Raw genomic sequence first — 24,388 nt, 5'->3', positions numbered from 1 at the left:
TTTTCTCCCTGATGCTGAGGGTGGTGGTCCCTTCACCTCCTCACCATGGTCTGCATTTCCTTTTTGCTGTGTGCAAGGGGCTCCACCGGGGCTTCGCCACCATCTGTGCCCGGAGCCCTCGACCACGGAGCTCTGCCTGCTCATTTCCGTGGGTTGTCAGAAGAGGGGTCTCGTGCTACCTCTGGAATGTGGGGTGAGTTCATTATTCCCGGCTCCACTGATACCTAATACCATGAATGACCACACCCCCAGGGGCCAGTATTCTCATGGGCACCACTGTTTTCAAGTGTCTCTCTGCAGGAAGCAGCGTTTGCCTTCTGTCTGTTTAGTTGCCAACATTCCTGGCCTGGTGCCACAAACACGTGAAGTCCAGACCTGGAGGAGGTTCCCCCGGAACCGCACTAACCACCAGCATCCCAGCCTTCACCTGGGGTTTTCCTCACCACGGATGCTGAGTGAAGGTCAAACCCTCTGGGGCCTCTTTTTAATCCTATCTCTTCTCTAATCTCTTCGTTTCCCAAACCTGTATAATGGTCCTTTATCACAATGAGTCTCAGAAAGCATTTGGAAACCTACCTTATATCCTCTGGGAGCCCCTCGGGACCTGAACTGATTTCTTCTTTCTTCATTTTTCACTGGGGAGTCAGTCTTCTCACTTTTCTTCACAGGACAGGATTTCCTTGGATGTAACACCTTCATAGTCCCTGTGAGAGGGACCAAGGGGCTCCCTAGGGGGTCGGGCAGCTTGTATTTTCTCCTTAGTAACCCAATACCTCCACTTACAAGGTTGAAAAAGTGAAGAATTAAAAGAACACATGTTCACAGCTAAACACAATGATGGTCAAAGATCAGTAGCTTTACCGCTCTGGATGCTGTGGCTCAGGGGTTGGGTGTCGTCCCTTGAACTGAAATTCAACTGTCGGATTCCCGGTCAAGGCACATGACTGGGTTGTCAGCCAGGTCCCTGGTCACTGGGCGTCGGGGGCCACTGAAGACCCCCAAGAGGCAACGGATTGAAACACCCACATTTCTCTCCCTCTCTTTCTCCCTCCCTCCCCCTGACTCTAAAAATAGATAAATAAAATATTTTAAAGAGAACAAGCAAACCAGTACTCTACCAAACCATTCTATTATTAAGGGTAAGTTAATGAAATAAGATACCAGAAGGAAGTAGAAATCTTTAGCAATGAAGGTAGAGTCAGAAAACTGAGAAAATAAGATCTACGTATCAGTATAGATATAAAAATCAAACCCTGTAAAAAGAGCGCCAAGGGCTGTGTTTTCACAGTGGGAGGAAGGTCTCGCTTGCCAAATGTCTCTTTAGGAGCCTCATGTACCTGTATATGTAATTGGGCGGTTGTTTCTTTTTTGTTTTGTTTTGTACAGAAAGGGGAAGGGAGGGAGAAAGAGTGGGACAGAATCACCAGTATGTGGTTGCCTGTCTCACGTCCCCTACTGGGGACCTGGTCCGCAATCCCTGTATATCTCTGACTGGGAATGGAATTCGTCACCCTTTGGCTTGCAGGCTGGTGCTCAATCCACTGACCCACATTATCCAGGCCATGAAATGTCCTGCATTTTGATTGGAGTAGTGATTACATGGGTGTGTATACATGTGTACCCGTTTTCATAGATGTGAGCATTAGCTCTGGGTGCATTTTGCGGACGTAAATGAAATCTATAAAATTGATACAGTGAAAACCATAGGAAAAAAACAAGAATAATTGAACCAGGGAAATAAAGGAAGAAAGAGAAGATTCGAGAGGTACCTGAACAATTGAAAGAACATTTACTTCATTCTGTGATAACAGTCTGCAATACTAAAGAAATTTGTTGGGGCACCCTTACAAGCTAACGGGCCATGAATCAAAAACATGTGACTTTCATTTCAACACTAGAATATCTATTACATCCCTCAAGTAATCAAGTTGGCTCATTTGGTTTAAAGACTTGTAGGTTTCTGTGTTAGTCCGTTAGAACTGCCCTTAGAAAGCACCACAAACTGGGTGTCTGAAACAACCGAAATGGGTTTTCTCGTAGTTCAACTCGGAGGTGCCCAGCTGGGCCAGGAGACCAGCAGGGACCTGCAGGGGGCGTGGACAAGCTGCAGAGCAGCCTTACTCCCAGAGAACCCGCAAGAGAAGGTGGATCTGAAGGAGCTGGAGGCTTGGTCTTGGTCATCTGATAACCTGACACCACCCTTGGCGAGTGCAGCCCGGCCTCTGCCCCCACCCCTGCCTGCCACACTGTCCTATTATCATCATAATAGCAGAATACGCTTATTTATTGATAACAGGGGACACAGAACTGAGGCGGGGTCAGGGATCATTGGACTCCTAATTTGTTTTATTTCAGAAGAAATGAATTTAGCCATTAAAAGGGGAAAAATAGCAAAAGGTGCTGTGTCTCCAGAATTTCCGTGATTCCGCCAGGGGCACGCGAAAGCCGCTGAACCGTAGCCTCTGAGCTGCGTTCACCGCCCCCCAGAGGCCAACACAGCTCGGAGGACTCGCGCCGGCGCCAGCAGGCGCCTCCTTGCGGGCGGGGAAACCCTCCGGCGCCTGGGTTGGGGCGATCTGGTGCGGCTTCCAGGGTGAGAAGCAGAGCCAGCTTTGCCGCTGGACCTGGTGCGCGCAGCGGGGATGCAGCCCAGGCTTCTCCACTCTGCTGGGAGCTGCGGTAACAGCGAGTGAATAGCTGCTTCTCTGGGCCCTGACCGCCCAGCCCAGCTGAGATCCGCAGGTGACAATTTCGACTCCCTGTTTACACCACTGGGAACCCGATCTCCCTGGACAGGTGACTCAGTGGGCGGTGGCAGAGAATGTACCCCAGGAATAGGGGGCGTCCACAGCAGGAAGGGAGCGCTCACCGCAGCAGGGACAGGGCGAAGGGGTGCGCGTGCCTTTCAAAGGACCCCTCGCTGGCCAACTCTGAGCATTAAAATAAATAGTGATGGCAACAGATGAAAACACATGAAAGGAAACAGCACTCAGGAGTCCACGTTGACTTATCCACCTCCTTGTAAATGGGGGATTTATAGCATGGCGCTGATGCAGCAATTGGCACTAGGACTTTTTCTGTCCTGTTAGTCTTGACTTTTTAATGCAACATGTTAGCGAGACTTATTTTTACAATTTATCCAGGCGATTGGAGACTCAAAACCATCACATCCGGCACTAATTTTTCACATTCAGGATTGTTCTGGGGAGAAATACCAACAATTTCAGAGAAATGGAAAATGTACCTACAACCTGGGAAAATATTCAAATATTGGGACCTTCCAGTTGAATGTGTTGGGGACGCTGCCCAGGAAAAACGTGTGACGTGATTGCTTTGTTGGTGGATTTTACAACCTGTGTCCACTGGCCACCATTGTTCCTTACATAGCTGGCCTCGGGCATTTTTATGTCAATATCAGCTTTTCCCAATTTATCATAATTGCATGAGCTAGATCATATCCAAGTGTTTGTTTAGTTTCAGTAAATGTTTGTTTTGTTCATGTTTCAATAAAACTTTCTTTAGTCATTTAACACATCATTTTATTGCAACCATGCTTATACATCTGAGTCTTCAGTTCAGGAGGGGCTAAAGCTGTCAGACAATCAAAAAGTAAAGAAGGTTTTCTGCTGCTTAACTCGCATGGGTACTGCAGATATAACTCGACTTCCTAGTAGCCTGACGCATTCATTTTGAATGTTATCACACAGATAAGCCACGTGGAATCATTAACTATGGGATTAGCTCTATAGACTTTATAATACCTCATATGTACAACACATTTTGAAAACATTCCAGCATTGAGGTCTTTGTGATCTTTTCTTTTCTTTTCTCTTTTACAAATTTAGTAAATTTTACTTTTACCATATAGCAAAATAATAGGAGCAGGATTATATCCTTAATGATCACAGATGAAAGCTTATCCTTTATCTTTTTCTTCACCTCATTACAATGAGAGTAAACAAAATGTTCTTTAAACCTCAATCTTCCCCAATTTCAGCCTCTCCTGGTTAAGCTAATGTCACATTCCTTTATTTTTATTTGTAGGATTGCTTTTCCCTGAGTCTTTACAATGTCTCACTGAATTGAAGAACTAGAAATGCTGTTTTGGTGTCCACAATTCTCCCAGATGTCTGGTGTCTTCGTTTTCTTTCTACTTTTCATGGATTGTCTTCTTTCTAAACTGTGTTATTTATTTGTATTTTTATTTTTTTAATTGAGTCTAAAGGGAGGGGAGGGGAGGGAGGAGGAGAGAGTGAGAGACATTGATGTGAGAGAGGAACATGGATCGCCTGCCTCTTGCACGTGCCCCAGGCAGGACAGAACCCGATTCCCAGGCTTGTGTCCTGACCTGGAATCCAACCAGGGAGCCTTTGGTTTGCAGGATGCTGACCTGGCCAGGTCTTCCTAAACTGCTTTATAAACATTGTGGCCTAATGTATTAAAAACACTTTCAGAAACAGAAATGCTTCTAGTAACAAAAACAAAACCTGGCTTATGATCTCTTTTAGGAACACAAAATTAATGATATTTGCCAAGATTTGGATTACAGTTACGGGTCAGAGTATTCCAATACCTGGCTAATTATGAACTGGATTTTCTATACTGGGCCCTGAAATGAGGGAGACATTTCTACATTGCTTAACCTTCTATTCTACACTCACTAGCCCTTTCTTCAACAGTGTCTAAGGATACAAGAAAATGAAGTTTGGCCAAAATATTCTTTAGTATTAGATTATTTAAGACTTGTAGGTATAGCCCTTGGCTGCTATAGCTCAGAGGGTTGAGTGCGGGCTACAAACTGAAGGGTCACAAGTTGGGTTCCCAGTTGGGGCACATGCCTGGGTTGTAGGCCATTAGGGGCAGCCACACCTTGATCTTTCTCTCTCTCTCTCTTTCTCCCTCCCTTCCCCCTCTCTAAAAATAAATAAATTAAGATCCTAAAAAAAGAAAAAAACCACAAAATAAAACCAGAGCCAAAATTAGTTTAAAAGAAAAAAAAAGACTTGTAAGTGTACAGTGTAAGAAAATACCTTGTCTTAGAGAAATATACTTCCTTTGATTACGCTCAAAGTCTAGCTGCCAAATTAAGAACTTAAGGACATGAATGAACAACATCTAGGGCTTACATGTACACATTTGTTTCTCAATTAAAAATGCACAGCTGGGCCCTGATCAGTGTGGCTCAGTTGTTTGGGCGATTCCCGGTCAGAGCACATGCCTGCACTGCGGGTTTGGTCCCCTGCCAGTGTGCGTACAAGAGGCAGCAGAGATAAAATCAGGCTGATTACATTTAATTTTTAGAATTGTTTTAAAAAGTAAAGGAGATATTATACTTAGGTCAGGGTTTGGTGACTAATAAAAATTCAGTTAATGGACTGGCAAAGAAATTGGCTTCATTTCTCTATTGAACAAATATGTATTGTAGCTCTACTGGGGCCAGGATCTTTCTACTTACTTGGGATAAGTTGGTAAATGAAATAACTGCTCTGATGGGAATTTCTGAATTTCATCTAGAAGTTGTACTACTAGTCATTTACCAAGGAAATGAAAACAACATCTACTCCTCTGCATATGAATGTTCATAGCAGCTTTATTCCTATCTCCAAAGTGGTTATAGTTCAGATATACATATACATATTATGGTATATTTATATCAGAGAATACAACTTCTGAATATAAAGAAACAAGTTATCAGCACATGCCACAACATGACTGGATTTCGAAAATAACATGCCAGAAAAATGAACCAGATACAAAAATTATATTCTGGCACTGTCTGGTGTAGCTCAGTGGGTCCGGTGTCGTCCCTCAAAGGGAAAGGTTGCCAGTTTCATTCCCAGTTGGCAGCTGATGGATGTGTCATTCCCCCCTTTCTCCTCTCTGTAAAAATAAACAAATAAAATCTTTTAAAAATAGTATATCCTGTGTGTTTTGATTTGCATGAGCTTGTAACCCTCTAAGAAATAAATCATGTTTGGCACAAAACACGACATCAAAAATTACTCCCGCTTAATCTGCTGTTTTTGTTTCTCTGATTTTATTGTTTTCTGCAAAGCATCATTTATTAAAATACCAGGTTGGATATTTTTAAACTCTTCTGTTGTAGAAAATCAGGATGAAACATGAATCACTAAAGGGTGGTGGCCTTTTGACCCTAGATAATGCCAGCAAGCCAGTCAATGTGCAGAGTCTCCATGGTAGACATCCCTTCTCAAGGTATCTGCTCATTCGTGATATCTCATTGTCAGAGTCAATGTTAAACTGGAGTTCTAACCGGTAAATAACTGTGTTCTATCCTGTGTCTAGGTCCCATACAGTTCAGCATAGGAAGATCTTGGAGGAGTCCTCCACCCTGAAGGCCACCTGTATGCACCGAGGACAAGATCCTGTGTCATGTGAAAAGAGCAGTGTGAGGAGGGCACAGGACACTTACCAAAGAGGCCATGCCGGCCTGAAAACCTCCCTCAGGCACCGCCTTTGTGCCCAAAGAGAGGACACGTACACACTTCGCCAGGATGCAGCCCTGCACGCCACAGTGTCCTTGTCATTCATCAGCAGGTAACTTGGCTACCCAAAACCTTTTCCTCACTGTCCGCCTCATTTCCCTGAGGTGCTCTGTGTGGCTGCGAGGGGAACACTGTCACCTGTGCATGCTGGCTGACGCTTTGACCTGCAATAACACCATGGAGGCAGCCAGTGGGAAATGTCTGTGTGATAGGGCTCCCCTTCCTCAAGGTACACACTCAGTGGGGAGACCTCATTGTCAAGTTCATTGTTAAACCACAAACATGGCAGAACCTGGCCTGATTCTAGGACCTGCCCTGTGGGTGAGGTGGGGAGGACACAGGGAGGCACCTGTGAAGCTTTTCCCCACCTGGCTCACAGACATGTGTCTCTTACTCAGTGGCCTGTTTAAGGCTCCAAGATAGTCTTCCTCACTCAGCCCGAGAGGGCTCAGACATGTGTGTGAGGGGCACAGGGTGGGACTACGTGTGGAGTAAACAGTGCCAGCTGTGTGAACTCCACGCCAACTGGGTGGGGGATGCCCAGTTGTGTCCTCCCTTGTCACCTTGTCACGCACCTCCTTCATGCAGCTATCCAGAGTTCAAGGTGGTGAGGGGGCAGGACAATGTCTGGCTTATCTGTGTTTGGGTGGAGTTACACTTCTCACAAAGACAAGCTGCTGAATGGTTTATAGTATCTCCTGGTGTTCTTTTATAAATATGCTGAGCAAAGTGAACATTTTAAAGGATGGGACCCTGGATGTAACATTTAAAGGATGTAACATTTTAAAGCTACAACGAAAAAGCGTTGAAATGGACAGGGGCAGAAGAGCCCCATCAGCCTCAGGATGACTGAAAGGGACCTTCCAGGCCCCGAGCCCCAGCTCCTGGGGTCCCCTGAGTGTGCACCTCCACCGTGAGCTGCCCCGGGTAGTCCACTGCACACAGCTGCCACGAGAAACAAACATCATTTAGGATCCTGGCCAAGGATGAGCAGGGATGTTCCTCGTTAGAGGCTGGCTGGGGAGAGGGGCCAGTTTGTTACATGTTCACAAACACTTCTTGTGGAGATGGGACCACTGAGTGGATGAGGTGAAGGATGATTTCAGGATGGTGATGAACGGCACCCTCCAAACCCAGCAGCTCACGCTGGGGTGGCCAGGACCTCCTTGGTCCATCGCCCACAGAGGCAGCTCTGGTTTCTAGTGTCCCAGGGCTCTGCACACAGCCTGACATGGCTCGGTTTTTGTCCTTTCCCCCAGACAAACAGCTCTTCCGGTTTCCACTTTCCCCTTGGCTAGACCTGTGGCAAACTGGGCCTTTGTGTCCCGTGAGTCTTTGCTGGGTCAGGGCCCTGAGCTCGGAAACTCTTTCCCCAGAAGAGGCAGGGGAATCCTAAGAGCGGGAGAGGCCTGCCTGAAGCGCAGGTGCCTGGAGCCTCAGAGTTCATGCTATGCGGGGCCCTGTCTTGACCCTCCCACTGCTGGTTGGGGCAGAGTGACCTCAGCCTGCCTGTGTCAGCAGAATGCGGAACTTGTGCCTTCCCCCTGTTTAGGGAAGGAAGGAGCCTTGTCATCACGGGTACTGTGTCCGTTCAGTCCCCACTTGGGCTGTGAGGACATCCTGGGTGGGCTTTTCTGATTGCATTAGCACCACAAACCTCCCTTCTGTATTTAGAATCTGGTTGATGACTGACTTGTTCTATAGGTTTAACACCCACCTTGTCCTAAAAACAACTCTGGTTTCTGATGGGCGGGACTCTGCCCAGAATTGAACACACCCTGGGCTCTGTGCCACGAATCTTTGGGCCCTTTCCTGATCTCCAGGGTTATTTGTTTTTATTGTTAGTATTGTTGTTTTTAATGGCTAAATCCACTTATTCTGAAATAAAACAAGACACATAGGAGTCAAAACAACCCTGTTCCCATGTCCTTCCTGTGTCCTATGTTATCAGTAAATAAGCTTAGTCTGGTATTATAATGCTGATGGGACAGGGTGGCAGGGACAGGGTGGCAGGGATGGGGTGGGGGCAGAGCCCCCGCCCCACTTCTCCAAGGTGGTGTCAGGTTATCAGATCACCAGGACCAAGCCTGGGCACTGCTGGGGGCCCTGCATCTCACCCAGCCGCTGCAGGACCCGCTGTGCAAGGGGGTGGGGAGGTGGGGTTCTCAAGTGTAGCGGGCCTGGCTCCACACAGTCAGTGGGGCTCAGATCCCCCACCAAGATCTCTCTGGCTCTGAGCTGCTCCAGTTGCCTGGGAGCCTGGCGGTCTGTCTGTAGTGGGCTCCCCAGCAGGGCCCTGGGCAGCCCCCAGGAACGTGCCATACAGGCTGACCACAGCTCAGGAGTGCCAGCAGCTTCTGCAGCTCCAGGAGCTTCACTTCCTCTCCTCCTTGTCCTTAGCCACACAGCTGGCTCATGCACTCTCCGCTCCCCCCAGTGGCGCTGCTTCAGAACTGCCATGAGTCCGGTTCAGGGTGATGCTGTGTCCTCCAGCTGTGTCTGTCTCTCCAGAGGGCTGAATGTGGCAATGCTCCAGCTCCTCAACCGGCTCCTTCAGATCCACCTCCTCTTGCAGGACCTCTGTGAGTAGGGTGGCTCTGCTCCTTGTCCATGGCCACCTGCAGGGCCTGGTGGATCTCCTCATTCAACTCGTGTTGAGATGGGGCTGCCAGGTGAACCAGGTACCCACAGTGCTCCTTTTGCTTTTGCTGCTGCTGGCACAGCATGCCTGTTCCTGCTCAGCACTGGCTAAGGCCACATTAAACATGCAACCATGGCCTCTTGGCTATCTAGGTTCTCCAGCATGCTCAGCTTTGGCTGGGGAGCCTCTTGATCCTTCTCTTCTTCTCCATCCAGTCCACCTCCTTCTGCAGGCAGAGCCACAAGGCTCAGCTGAGCCTGCAGCTACTGGTTCTCTTGGTTGACAATTTCTAGGAGGCCCTGGGTCTCCTGAAACTCCTGGCAGGCCATCTTGGCTTCCACCTTGCCCTGAACTTCCTCTCCCTGCAGCATCTCCATGAACTGGACATGCAGCCAGAACTGGTTCTGAAGCATCTCTTGTCAAAGGCCAGCTGCTGCCAGGTGACCACGTGCTGCTGCAGGTTGCTCAGGTGCAGGTCCTGCTGCTGCTGCTGCTGCAGACTCTGAGCCTCTGGGCTCTTCAGCAGCAACATCTCCTTCAGTTCCCCCAGCTTCTCCTGCAGCAGGCCCCGCTTCTTGGCCAGCTCCTTCTTGACATACCGCTCTGTCTGATGTGCGCTGGTGGTCTCCATATTCTTGTTGGGCTACCTGACGGAGCCGTCCCGCAGCTCCACCAGTTGCTCCCAGAGCTTGCAGTTCTGGGAAAAAACACAGCCGATAGTGGTGCAGTCATCTGCATGCCCTCCAGAATCTGCTGGCCGCATCTCTACCTGCTCCCCTGGTGCTCAGACTCCTGCTCCAGGTCCAGCAGTCATCACCCCTGCTCCTGATTCAGACAACCCAAACCTTCATGGCCCTGAATCTGGGCTCGCAGCTCCCCTGCCAGGATCTCCAGTTCCTGCTGTAGCTGTTCCACTTCTCTTTGTAGCCTCTGTTCCACCTCCGAGGGCCCTGCTGGGGGCTCCTGGGGTGGGGGGAGAGCTAGCTCCCTGGTTCCTCAGGTAGGCCAAGCAGGTCAGCTCTTGCACCTGACTCACAGTCAGCTCCTTCTCCTCCCTCAATGTGCACCTCTTCTCTGGCATCTGCTGCATCGTCTGTTGCTAAATGTCATTCTCTTCTTTCAGATTCTCTGCATATTGGACTCTCTCTACCTGCAGCTTTTTCAGCAAATCCTTCAGCTGCTCCACAGGTGTCCCCAGCTGTACCTGCTCTTCCAGTGCTGGCTGTCACTGCCCCTCGCTCTCAGGAGTTTTGGACCGACTGGGAAATTATTGCAGCAGGACCTCTGACCTCTCCAGCTTTTTCTTCTGCTTTTCTTCCATCCTGAGCCGCATGGCCTCCTTGTCAGTCACCAAGACCCGAAGCTTCTGCCATTCCAAGTTGTCCTGCTTCAGGCTGTCATTTGTTTTGTTGTTCTGGTAGAACTCCAGCTTTAGGGAGTCACACATTTTGGGTAGTTCTCTGTCGCACCTGTCCACCTGTGTCTGCTGCGTGGAGACGGCACACGGTGTCCACTCCAGTCCTCTGACACGCTGCTGGGAAGACCTCGAGAGACCAGCAGGCTCCTCTGCCTCTCCTGTTCTTCTCCCGGCTGCTTGTTGAGAATGGGCCAGAGCTGTCTGTAAGTCTGCTTTCTCAGACACTGGAATCCCTGTGGCCTGGGTATAAATCTGTAATTGCTTTCTCGGAACCTCTTGTCCCTTCACAAGCTTCTGTTTCTATTTCCGCTTCTCTTTTTCTAGTTAATCCACAACTTCTTGGTTCTGTTGTTTCTCCAGAGCCTTGACATTAGCAGAAGATGCTAATAAAAGGACACTGCCGGGTGACAGTGTCATGAGAAGGCAGTGCTGTGGGAGTGGCATGTTCTTCGGGTGCATCCTCAGGCAAGTGACAACCATCAGAAGTGGCTGTCTCAGGGCTCTGCCCATTTTTAATCTTTGCTTTTTCTTAGCTGCTACCAGACCATGAATGCCTCTTTACTGCAGAAATTCCCTCAATTTTTTCCTGGCCTCCATCCTTTTGTTCTGTTGGACTTCTTCCAACATCTCAGGAAGGGGAGATCTTTTGAATGCGCCCTCTAGTGGAGCAAGGGACAGGCACTGGGCCCCTCGTTCCCAGGGTTCTCTGCTACTCCCTTGAGGCAGGAGGTCCCCAATCCTGTCTCCCTTCTCTGGTCCTCTCCTGCTGAGGCTCTTTTGGGGTCTCCCTCTTTTGCAGTGGTGAGAGATTCTTGACCTGTCTGCTGTTCTTCCCCGTCGGAGGGACGCTAACCCATGGACTCCCTGAGATGGGGACATGTTGTGAGAAGCTGGATCATGAGAGAGGATGCCATATAATGAGAGGGGGGCCCCAAGATAAAGGGGCTGTGTGCATGAGGGTGGGCTCCAGAACCTGGTTATGGTCTGGGGGTAGAAGGGAAAAGGCAAGTAGGGGGGCAGGTGGCGGGTGGTCCCGAACCGGTGTGGGATCCAGTGGTAAAAATGGATGAGAGACAGAGGGCCCCCTTTGTTGGAGGTGGGGAAACAGAAAGTGAAGGGCTGGTGGGTGAGAGGAGAGTGGGTGACGACCCCTGGGTGTAAGGTGGTGAAGACTGTCCGATGCTGTGGTTACTCTGCCGCACCCCTCGAAGGAGAGAGCTTGCAGTAACTTCTCCATGATCTGACTTCCAAAAGAAGGCTTGTGCTGGTGTGTGCAGGAGACAGGGACTTCCAGGAATATCTCTCGGGGACAGGCAAACCTGGTGGGGGTCCCAGGCCCCATGTCCCTGCCTGCATGACAGCCCGTTATCCCTCACCCAAGCCTTGCTTCCACAGCCCTGACCTATGGTTCTCCCATTCACGTCAAGGCCAGGCTTCACTGGCATTCGGTGGGCTGGCTTGGAAGAGGGACCTCTGAAGTCACCGAAGAGAAAGCTCACTTCTCCCAGGAGAAAGCTGCCCCTGAGCTGCAGTGGGCTTTCCAGGGGAGCTCTCCAAGGTGGGAAGCTGTGACTCAGGTACCACGGTGCCAGCTGCAGCAGTGGGGTCTTTCAGAAGCTCTGGGGTCTGTAGCATTTGTCTGCCCTTGTCCTCACTGGTGCCTGCTGGGCTCCACCTGTTTCCCTGGAGCCATGATCCAATCTTCCCTGAGCATCCCCTCCTGACTTCTCTGTTCTCTTGTTGGTGCAAAGAGAGGGAAGAGGCAAAGGGAAGACTGGTGTCTCTAGCTTTGGGTTCACTTACCTCATTGATGTGTTCTTTTTAAAATGCTGGAACATTTCTGAGCTCAGTAACAGGAAGGTCTCACACACACACACACACACACACACACACGAACCCCAACCCCCAGAGCTCACTGAAGTGCAGAGGAGCCCAGCCACATTCTTTCTCTGAAGCATCTTGCAAAGAGAATGTGCCTTCAGAGCCCACGTCACAGAGGTATGGGACAGTCATAAAGGGTTATTAATTGCAGGGGAGGGGACACCAAGGGGCATGTGTACCTATGGTCACGTTGTCCCCAGCCAGCCCAGCAGAACCCACCACCCCTCCTGTCTTCTAGGTCCTTCCACCCTTCTCTGGGGCTTCCTATTTTTCACCTCCAGCCTTTCAGTGTGTATATGTGGATACGTGTGTGTGTGTGCACACACCTAGTACTGTTTTTCTTCTCTTAACAGGCCAATATTCCACGGTTCCCCCTTCTACCTCATACTACAGGCGTGGACACCACTCCACCAGTGAAGGTCTAAAGTATTTTCAGGACCTTTTTCAAATTTCCTGGCACTGTGAAAACAAGGAAACAAGAAAAAGAAAACCCAAATCTTTGGACACTATAATACCCTGACAGAAAGTACAAGTATCTTAAGCATGTGGACTGATGGATGTTCACACACTCAACAGTGTAAATAGTACGAAACTACATCTGTGTCAAAAATTGTTTTGTTTTCCCTGCACACCTCCTCGGTGTTCCCTGCTGTCACTATTAGGACTACCTCTCCGGTCTTGTGCCCGAGGGCCACCTTCTCGAGACCTCCAACAGTGCTGGTTACCTCCACCGGCCACGATGTGACGCCTTTCTTGTTGCTTACTCCTCACAGTGACCCTCTGAGAGAGCTCTGATGACTACTGCCGTGTTAGAAGAGGACACTAGAGAACCCGGGCTAGCTCTGCTCATTGCCACGGTCACAATGCTAGGGAAAGGCAGGGCTGCATCTAGCCCGGGACTCTAGCCCAGCATCTCCTTCTTCAACCGCTAGGCTGCGCTGTGGAACACCACGACAGTCTGGGAATAGGCCAGCTCCGTGCAAGTGAGGGTGACGGAGAGCAGGCACTGACCTCCACCTGCACGTTGGGGGGCTTCACACAGCTTGTGTACTCTCCCTTCTCTTGTGTCTCAGACACCTCCAGGGTGTGAGGCTCAGCAGAAAAGGGACTTGCTCAAGGGCCACAGCCACTAAGTGGCCGAGTCAGATGTGAGCCTCGGACAGATTAGGGACCGTTGTTTTCTTCTCCATTTCATGGAGGGCGGAAGGAAACTGAGGCCAGGTAGGGTTAGATGAGTCCTAGTCACCTCTCTCTGGAGGGGCCAGATCAGCGTCTGCAGGTGGTTGGGGTTGAACTTGAATGAAGTCCTTGAGGGGCCTACCTCTTAACTGAATGTTTAGATGCCACTCAAACCCTCAGAATCCTTCACCTTTGCTGTACCTGTTTCAGAAAAATCGAACTCATGCCTCTAATATATTTCATATTAGGTTATTATATACACATGTGCTACGATAGTAAAATATTGTGCCTATTATTAAATATATATTTATATATATTTTTAATCTGTAATAAGACACTGTCAAATTATATTTCTTTCAAATTATGAAAGGGTTATATTCTTTACCCTAACGAAATGTCGTGATTAACAAATAAGTTCCCGCCCTGACTGCTGCGGCTCAGTGGGTTGGGCATCGTCCCACAGGCTGAGGGGTTGCCGGTTCAGTTCCAGGTCAGGGTGCAGGCCTGGCTTGCAGGCCAGGTCCCTGGTCAGGGGCGTGTGAGACCCATAGTCGTTCCTCTTCCACACTGATGTGTCTCTTCCTCTCTCCCTCCCTTCCCCTTTCTCTAAAAATAAATTTAAAAAAATAATGTACAACTGAGAGTGAACCATGATGTAAACTGTGGACTCTGGGTGATGGTGACACATCGGGACACGTTCTTCAGGTGTCACAAATGTCCGGCTCTGGTGGGGATGTTGGTAATGGGGGAGGCTGTACGTGTGGTGGTGGGGGGCGTGGGAAATCTCTGTACTGTCCCCTCATTTTTGCTCTGAACTTTAAACTGCTCTTTCAAAAAATATAGGTATTAGAATAAAAACATATTGATGATAATGTTTCAGTGGCAGGGATGGTTGAGAACGCTTCAGTGCCCTTCCGTGGGCTTAGTTTCTGAATTCCGACCTTGAGTAAGGTATTCTTAGGATGCAACGTATACGAACAAGAAAATTGGCTGTTTTTTCTAAAACCAATTTTAATAGCAACTTAAAAATTATTTTACATGGAAACTTTTAAAAATAATAAAATGAGCCTCTCCAGAACTCTGTCCCGGTATGCGTATCACCTGCCGTAAATGAAGTCCCTCCCCCACCTCCACCTGAAAGTCCTTCAGTGCCTTTCAAACTTAAACCTGCCTCACAATCCCCGGGGAGGTGGGGAGGACTCTTTGATACACAGTTTACATGCCCCGCCCCCACTGCTCTGACCCAGGAGTATCTGGGCTGGTGCCCGATATTTGCATTTTTAACAAGTTCCCAGGTGATGCTAATGCTGCTGGCCCTGCGACCACACTTAGAGAACCACACTCCCAGATGGCAGGATTTAAACGACAAAGGCTTAGTCTCCTTTAAGGTTACTCATCTCACCTGGTCCTACGGTACCTAGACAGACAGTGGGCATCCTCCGAAGGAGAGACTTAGCAAGGATAGCTCTCTTTCTCTTTCCACTAGCCCAGATGGGACAGTTATGTTTCTACTTAGCAATGCTGTGTGTAGAGACTATTAAAAAACACCCCCCATGCACCCACATAACTTCCTTTTAAGGAAAGTGGTCAGACCATTTTTTTCCTGTGCTCATGCCACGTGGTTGAGGGAAAGCAACACAGCAAGAGGGACAGGACGCAATGTTGTGGCCACAAAGTAAACCAAACTCCGAAAGACATGACCCAGTCGTCTTGTGGGAAGTATAAGTTCTCGGTAGATAAAGAGATGTGGATATCACACTGAGTACAGTTTCTACTGTTCTAGTTTCTCTGGAGCCCAAGTACCTCCCTGTCTTGGCAGTTCTGGAGCCCGAGGGGTCCTACAAATGCAGGTGCCTGTGCAGGTGACTTCCATAGGAGCAGGGAAAGAGCGGTAAGATTCTAGTACCGATTCCAATGCATGGGTGTGTTTTCCGCACAGCACGGGGCAATTCTATGACAGCTGGGAGTCCTACAATTCGAGTCTGACACCATCTACCTGGGTCAGTCTTATGAGATCGCCCCCCACTCACCTGTGCTTCTGGCCGACAGGCTGCAGATTAGAGGTTCCCACGACTCCTCCTTGGGTTTGATTAATTTGCTGCAGCAGTGCACAGAACTCAGGGAAACATTTACTTACTAGATTACTGTATAGAATATAGAATATATAGAATATAGAATGTATAGAATATTCTTTGGAGCAGCCCGATGGAAGGGATGCATACGACAAGGCATGGGCAAAGGGCGCAGAGCGTCCAAGCCCTCGCCAGACGCACCACTCTCCTTGAATCTCCACGTGTTCACCAACCCAGAAGCTCTCTGACCCCGATCCTTTTGGGTTTTTATGGACTCTTCATTACGTAGATACAGTTAAATCTTTGGCTATTGGCAATTGGTTAAACCTGGCTATGAATTACTTGCCATGTGGCTGAACAGGAATGAAACTCAGGCAGAGAGAATGGGGCCCAGGAAGTGATGCCACATTCTGTTCTGCTCACTGGGGCACATGGACACTTGCTTGCAGAACTGACCTGGAATCAGCGTCCAGGGCTGCAGTTCTAGCATTTGCCCTCTAGGTGTCCTCAGAGGAAGCACTACCCTTGCTGGCGTAACGAGACAATCTCACGGCCTTATCAAATCAAAATGTCCCATGATCTCTGTTGTTTCTGTCCACTCCTGACCAAGTGAATGGGGGGGGAGCCTGTAAGGCTGTAAGGGAGCGCCTGATTTCCTGCTTATTATAGCTTCCTGCCATCTCCTAGCACCCAGGGGCTCAGGGACCTTGAGGAGGCAACAGGCTTGCAAAGCCTCTCCGCACGAATTCCCTCCTCAACAGAATGCCATCCCGGTGGCCCTGCGGGGAAGACTAGTTAGGTGGCAATGGTTTGCCCCATTTTACAGATGAGCAAACAGTTTCAGAGAGTCAGACACAGACTCGCAGGGCGTTTGTACTGAAAAGGATGTCAACTGTCGTTTTACCAATAGGGACCCTGAGGCCCAAGACCATGTGACCAGGAATAGTCATGGTAGTGGCAACAGTGAAACTTCAGATTCCAAGACTCCCAGTCCTGTGTTCTTCCTTTGAAATTGTGCCTCAGTTTCCTCACCTGTAAACTGAGGATAATGATAGTGCCCGACTCAAAAGGTGGTTGTGAGCACTAGGAGTTAATCTCTCAAGGAGTAGCTATTCTACAATGCCGCCTGCACTCACGTTTTAACTCCATTTAAAATGTGTTCAAACAGACCTTTCATAAAATACTCACCCTTTGCCTCCTGAGGTGGTGGACTGAGAGTGAGCTGGGTGCTAAAGGTCAGTGAGGGTCAAGAGAGTTGAGGACGCATTGTGTGGAGAGCAGAGAGGTGGCTGTGGTTTGGGGAATGATGCTTCTGCAGCTGTAAAGAAATAAGCAGTGCCCTGGCTGGTGTGGCTCAGTGGACTGAGCACCAGCCTGTAAACACAATGGTCTCCGGTTTGATTCCCAGTCAGGGCACATGCCTGGGTTTCAGGCCAGGTTCTCAGGTGGAGGCATGCCAGAGGCAACCTACTGATGTTTCTTTCCCTCTCTTTCTCCTCTCTAAAAAATAAATAAATAAAATTTTTTAAAGAAGAGAAGAAATAAACAGCCTGATAGTCCCCCGTTGCAGCAATGAACACACTGCGGAAGGACGCCCAGGCCCAGCCGGCAGGTCCCAGAGAGTTACTGTCACTTGGGTCTGACCTTGTCTCTGAAAGAAGAGCAGCCGAGTCCTCATGGCACCCAGTGCCAGTCACCAGAGCACAAAACAGCTCTGTGTGTGCTCCCGCCTCTCTCCACGTTGTGCTCTGCAGCGCACCTTACGGTTTTTCAAGGTGAAACTTCGGCAGATTTTGGCTCATCCTCACGGCCTCCCTGCACAGCAGGCAGAGAATGCCTGTCTTCTTTTCAAGAGGCTCACATTCCTACTTTGCAAGCTAGGAACCGAGACACAGAGAGGGTTGTGCAGCTGTATGTAGGGTCACGCGGCTAGGACAGGGCTTATCCAAGACTACGGTCTCTGAGTCCCTGTTCAGTCCTGCCCCAGCCTCTGCTCCAGAGGACCGCACTAGCCGGGTGAGGTTCAAGGCTTGTACTGCCTTGCTCAAACCACAAATGCTCAGAGACACTCCATACATTTCCGTGTGAAGATCACACTCTTCTTTGTTCTCCCTTTTTCTGTGACCACACTGAGCCCTGTCTCACTGCCTAGCGTGGGGGGATGGAACCCCTCAATGCGCTCAATACGTTTGTGCTCCGGGAAATCCCCAGGCCCTGTGATGACGACAAGCCATTTTCAGTGGTCCCATTTCTGGGGGGGAAAAGTTTTCCTGACAGTTACAAAGGACCTTTAGGCATCAAAGAAAATAGCCTGACACAGCAATGCCACTCCTAGGCGTTTACCCAAAAGAAACGATAGCACGCGTCACAGAGTCGCTTGTAGGGGAGCGTTCATTGTAGCCGGACACAACCCAAATGTGTATGGACGGGAAGCGATACAATCACACAGTGGGACACTACTCAGCAATGAAAAGAACACACGGCAGACATGAGTAAATCTCAGAGACACTGGGTTTACCAAAAGGTGCCAGACACAAAAGAGCATATACTGTAACATCCTATTTAGATGACCACTGTTCTAGAACTGACCAAATGAACGGGAGTGATAAATCAGAATTGTTGCTATAGAGGACAAGAACCATGGTGGGGAAGAACTGACTAGAAAGGGCTGCAAAGTAACAATCTAGGATAGTGCAAAGTAACAAATGTGTATCTTGTTTGGGGTGTTGTTTTTATAGGTGGAGACATTTGTCAAAACTCACCAAAGGGTGAGAATTATAACGTTATAATTTATTGAGCAAGTTAACAATGCCTTATTAAATTATACTTCATTTTTAGACCTCAAACTTGAGGGAAGGGTTAGAGTCACTTTGGAAAAATGTGTTTTTCCTGTAAGCACACTCAGTCACTCACACATTTCAATCTGCATATACGGTTCCATGGGTAAGTGCTTATGCCAAAATATGTACGTGTATTAATTATGTGGTCACTTTGGGGGGGAATTCTCAGTGATGGTCTTTGGCTTTTTGCCACTCAGCGGACTCACCTTTGACTGAGTACCCACTGTAGGTCTGGAAATGTGGAAAAGGCACGGACTGGAGATACAGATGTGAATAAGACACCAGACCAGCCTGGAGGAGCCCACGGTGGCACAGAGGAAGGAGGTCGCAAGAACAGCTTAGATAGGAAGGAGAAAAAAGTATCCAAAAGTGTTCAGAAACAATTTTGTGGGTCAGGGAGAACGAGCTCTGGAAGGGTTTGGCAGTCTGGGAAGGGAGGGTGTCAAAGGCAGACAGCGGCTTCTTTTACTCAACTGGTGTATGATCCCCGCTTACGGGGTCCCTTGATGTGCCCCCTAAGGAAGGCCATTTCGCTTGCCCCAGGAGGGGCCTCTGGAACCAGACTGCTTGGGGTCTGCTCTTGACCAGCTGTGTGTCCTAAACAAGCACTTTGGCCTCTCTAAAAAGACAGTGCTTATCGCGTCAGGTGTCATGCTGATTAGAAAACGTCATCCGTGTGAAATGATTGGCCTAGAATCAGGTGCAGACTAAGTGAGCAATAACTGCTAGGCATCATTATTGCTACGGCCATCCTTAATATATGCCAGATTTTGGCCTAGAGCACAGGCTGAGTCTGAGTGTGGCTGGAGGAGGAGACATCTACTACTGTTCCTCCCTCAGAAAGAAAAGGCTCCTTCAAATTCCCTGGAGCTCCGATAGAGTTTTCTGAACTCTCAGTTTTCTCGGTGGCTGCAGAATCAGGCCAGGTGACCTCTTTACCTGGTTCTTGTGCTCAATTCATTTTGGACAGAAGCACTTCTGAGTCACTTTCTGGAAGGTGACAGCTCCATCTCTCATCCCACAAACCAGGTAGAGGCCTGCAGAGACCGTCTATAGGGGACTCCTCCTCTATAGGGAAGGAGACTTTCAAGAGCTGGGCTAAGAGTGGGAGCCTAGACAGGCTGGGCCTGGGTCTGGAAAGGCACATTGGAATCGACCCTGGTCCCACAGGAAGCAGCGCGGGAAAGGGTGTGCCAAGTAAGGGACAGGGAATGTGAACTGGCCATTAAGTCCTGCATTTACCTCTGGGGGCTTGCTCATGGCCAGCAGTGAGCGCTCACCCATTCCTCCCTCCCCTTCATTTGAACTGTGCATTCACAGAAAGCCACATGTATACGCACGCACACACATCATTCCAACTTTTATCCACATTCTTGACTCCCACACTAGATCACACAAACTGACTCATCACTCAATCTGACTCACAAGTACAGAGTTATAACGACACCAAACACACGTGCACAGTTACACGTGCACTCAGCCACACATGCTCTAACAGGGACACACACCAAACATATACACAGCCACATCCTCATCACATACAGTGGCCCCTCATCCACGATGCTGACCTCTCCCTGCCAATCATTTCTGAGCCCTCAGAAAGGGATAATCGGACATGTTCGGGGGAAGATGCCTGGACCTCTGGGTACTCAGCCAAAAAGCCTCCCTGACAGCTAAACCTCCATGTGGTTCCTTGTTCTGCAGTATCCGGGACCCAAACAACACAGGTGTCTGTTGAGTGAACAAATAAAGTTATCAACTGCATGTTAGGGTGGTCAGTGGCGCAGACTTGGAAAGAATTCACGAAGAGAAGACAGTGCAGAGAGTAAAGGTTTTATTTTTACTTTCCCAAGGGAGGGAGAGGGCTTGGCAGAAGACATGCGCCAGCACCAGCACTGACTGGGGCGGGGGGGGGGGCTGTGAATTGTTGTGAGTAAGCAGGTAACCAGGTGGCTGTAGAGCAGGAGGTTTCAGTTGGGCTGCAGCTTGTTTCGACGTCATCTTTGGGTGCAGGGTGGGTGGTCACTGTGGTCTGGTGTGTCCTGTTTCTGTAAGTTCTGGAAGCCTCTGCCCCTTCAGGACGCTTCCAGTAAGTTTCTAGTCCTGAGGATAAAGGCTCATAAAACAATGAGGGTCAGTCATGCTGTATGGGGTCCAGCCAGCTCTGGGAAAGAGGGTCTGAGAAAGCGCCTTTAGTCCTATTACTGCTTATCATCGGATTCTCTGTGTTTGCCCAAGTCACTGTTGTGATGTGACGTAATGGGGTCACTTCAATTATTTTCTGCCCAATTTGCACACATCCTTCATTTGGCTCAATTATGTATTCTTAATATTAATCACCTAGAAGGGAACAGCTTATACGTGGGGAATATCAACTACAAAGAGGAAGAAATGCCCTGATGAGGAGCTGCAGGCTTGCGGTCTGGGCCTGCCACCTGCTAGTGGGAAGGCTGCTCGGGACAGGACATAAATGGGTCCCTCCTGGGACACCGATTCCTCCCAATCTGAAGAAAACCAAAGGGACAGGCCTGGGTCTCGAAGCTATTATCCTGATGGGTGCTTAGCACTAACCAGTTCTGCCTCCGGCTGTGGCCAGAGCTCAGACTCTTTACAGAGAGAGGCCCCCACTCCCGCCTCCAACCAGAAAAACAACTTTCTGTACCAGAGAGAGCTTAGCTGTGCTGCCAGGTGGTTTGCTCTCACCAACTCCCTTCCCCCTCAAACACAGAGGAAAGGAGGTTTGCCTACCGTTGGCTCAGCTGTTGGTTTTCCCATATGATACTGCGTTTCTCCAGGTGAAAAATCTTCCTATGTCAGCAATTCGTTTGGTTCAAATGAATACTTTATTACACTTCAAAACCTAAGGTAAACAAGTTGGATTGGTTCCCCCCTGCCCTGGAGTCCTTCCTCCAATACCAAGCGATCATTTGATTTATGACATATTAGTAGCCAAAATATATATAGTAGATAAATAAGTAGATCTTAACACGGTGACTCTTGGTTTGTTTTAAAGTTACTAAGGGCTAAAAATCAGCTTCTTTCTTTCTTACCAAAGGGAGAAGAGCTGCTGTAGAGGAAAATTTCCATACGCAAGCTGAAACCTGCTGTGCCTACTCTTCCCCTAAGATTAGGAAATAACCTACTGCCAGGATCAGACTGATATTTTTAGGGACACATTCAGGATGCAGCAGTTGCCTACACAGGGAAGGGGAGGGTGGGGTGAGCTCACATCTTCTTTCTCCAAGAACTGGCAGTGCAGGGCCCAGAGTCTTGATAAGTGCTCACCTTTCAAAGACGCTCGTTTGTATACCCCTATTCAAAGCAGCATTATTTACAATAGCACACCACTCACAAAGCAACATTATTCACAATAGGCAAAAGGTAGGAAAAAAACAGTATTCATCAACATAATTCGATAGGACAAGGATCTCAAAGTCTGGGCAGTTCTAAATGCTGTTTCTTGCTAGAGGTGAAAACATAACACAGTATTTTGCAGATGCCCTTGAGAACAGGATGAACTGACAGGAACTCAAGGCAGTGAATGTGGCCAACTGGAGAGAAGAAATCAACACGTAATTGACCAAATAGTGTATCTGAGCACCTGCTAAGCCTCCCTTCCAGGAGGCAGCAATTTAGATCTGAATCCCCAGTCTCCTTTACTTGATGCAAGTAAATAAAACTACCTTGCCACAAACACGGCTCATTTTTCGGTAGGGCACCCCAAGTGTGGAGCACCTTGAGTTCAGTAGCAAACAGATGAATGGATAAACAAAATACGGCATGCACATAAAACAGAATGTTATTCCGCCTTCAAAAGGAAGAGAATTCTGACACATGGACGAGCTGCATAAACTTTTAGAACATTAGGCTTCATGAAATAAACCAGTCACGAAGAAACAAATAGGGCAGGATTTCACTTGATACGAGGTATCTGGAGCTGTGGAAGTCAGAGAAGCAGAAAGCAGAAGTGTGGTTTCCAGGAACAGAGGGGAGAGGAAATGTGATGTTGTTTCGTGGGTAGAGTTTCTGTTTCACAAAATGAAAAAGTTCTGGAGATTGGTTGCACAACATTGGGAATGTGCTTAACCTTTAGAAATGGTTAAGATGACGAATTTTATGTTTACCACATAACGTGAAAATTATAAAGCATCTGTGAATCTGCTGTCCTCAGCAGGCTGGCAGATGGACAGCTCTGGGTCAGAACCTTTTATCCTACAAACGTGGCGTGGTCCTGGACTCGATAGCTCAATGCAGCTTCGAGGGGAGCCCTTCAGGGCTCCTCGGTCTTGCTGCAGGAGGCAGGTGTGCAGGGCCTGGGAGAGACTGGAGGCTGGAATGTGCAACCTCACGGCAGGTGTGGAAGGAGCCTGTCAAGACAGCTCAAGTCCCGTGTCCCGGTGAAGCTGGGCAGGGAACCTGTGCCTGAGACCGGTCACCCTCCCCACCCCTGGCTTCGAGAATGAACAGGTCCACACAGAGCTTCCCTTCCCAGCGGGGCCCAAACACACCATTCCTTCTCAGTTGGCTGTAGTCCTGACGCTCGCTCTGGTTTGGCTAACGGCTCTCCTAGACGGGAAAGTTGTAAATGTTGATGCTTCCCTATGACAGGCTGAATAATGGCCCTTAAAAAATATCCGCGTCCCAGTTCCTGGAACCTGTGGATGTTAACTGACACAGCCAAGGGGACTTTTGCACCTACGATTAAATGAAGGATCTTGCGACGGGGAGAGCATCCTGGGTTATCTGAATAAACCTTAAATGTCATCGCAAAGGTCCTTAAAAGGTCAGAAGGAGGCTCGGCACAGAAGAGAGAAGACTATGCGGGACTTGGAGATTTGAAAATGCTGTGCCCTTTGGCGGTGGAGGAAGCTGCCTGAAAGCTAAGGGGTGAAGCTCCAGGGGCTTCAAAGGACAAGGAAGGGAATGTCCCCTAGAATCTCTGGAAGAACTGACGCCTTGCTGTCATCCTAGTGAAAATGATTTCAGACTTTTGACCTCCAGAACTATAAGTGAATCGATATGTGGTAAGCCACCAACTGTGTGGTGATTTGTTATAGCAGCCACAGGAAAGTAATATACGCCCCCTCCATGGCGGGCTGGGTGGCCCAGTCTGTCCTTCATGCCCGCAGGCTTCGGAGCCACTGGGGAGACTGGACGCAGAGTCCAGAGGCACTTAAGTGCACCCTGCATTCCTTGGGGGCTCTCTACTGGAATGTGGGGGAGCAGAAGACTAGGGGATGGGGGTGAAGAAGCTGCTTATTGATTGACAGGTAAATGTGGTGACAGCTTTCCTGGGGGAATGTGACTACCCGAACTTAGGTATGTACGGGCGGTGGGGGGGGGGGGGGGTCTATTAGCCTGGATCCTTATCTTACTTCAGACACCATTTGTTCATCTTGATGTAAAACAGATATGTGACAGGAGGCAGCTAATTAAAGTCGGGGCAGTTACCCAGAGTTACTTATGGGCTCTTTCTGCAAGCATTAGGGACTCCTCGTAAAACAGATAATGACCAGAGGCAGGCAATTAACCAAAGTCGTTTTGTGGGCTGGTTCTTTGGACACTGTGGGCCCCCTCCTGTGCTAACATGAGGTTTCTTATGATGTCGGAACACCTGGCAATAACAGATGGGGCGCAGGCCTGCTGAGTTAGTGGGTGAGGCATGTGTCCCCTCCTCCCTGCCTTGGTGCACTATCCGTCCCACCTAAGTGCCGAAAGGCGTTTCCTGGCAACCAGGACACACTAGTCACGGGCCAGCAACAGCAGTGCAGTCTCGGAGTCCCTCCTATGCTAGCTCCTGCCTCAGAAATGCTGGACAAAGGATGATTCACGTCCCAGATGGGAAGGAATAG

General features: G+C 48.9%; 1 pseudogene; it reads right to left on the bottom strand.

Annotated features, from left to right (window-relative positions):
* Nucleotides 1-8,573: 8,573 nt before the first annotated feature.
* Nucleotides 8,574-12,199, bottom strand: LOC119062492 (golgin subfamily A member 2-like; annotated as a pseudogene).
* Between the last annotated feature and the right edge of the window lie 12,189 nt (nucleotides 12,200-24,388).

The sequence above is a fragment of the Artibeus jamaicensis genome, unplaced genomic scaffold, assembly GCF_021234435.1.
Source record: "Artibeus jamaicensis isolate MK-2021 breed Jamaican fruit bat unplaced genomic scaffold, CSHL_Jam_final scaffold_1964, whole genome shotgun sequence".
Lineage (NCBI taxonomy): Eukaryota > Metazoa > Chordata > Mammalia > Chiroptera > Phyllostomidae > Artibeus > Artibeus jamaicensis.
This window is presented reverse-complemented; position numbering and strand designations above follow the sequence as displayed.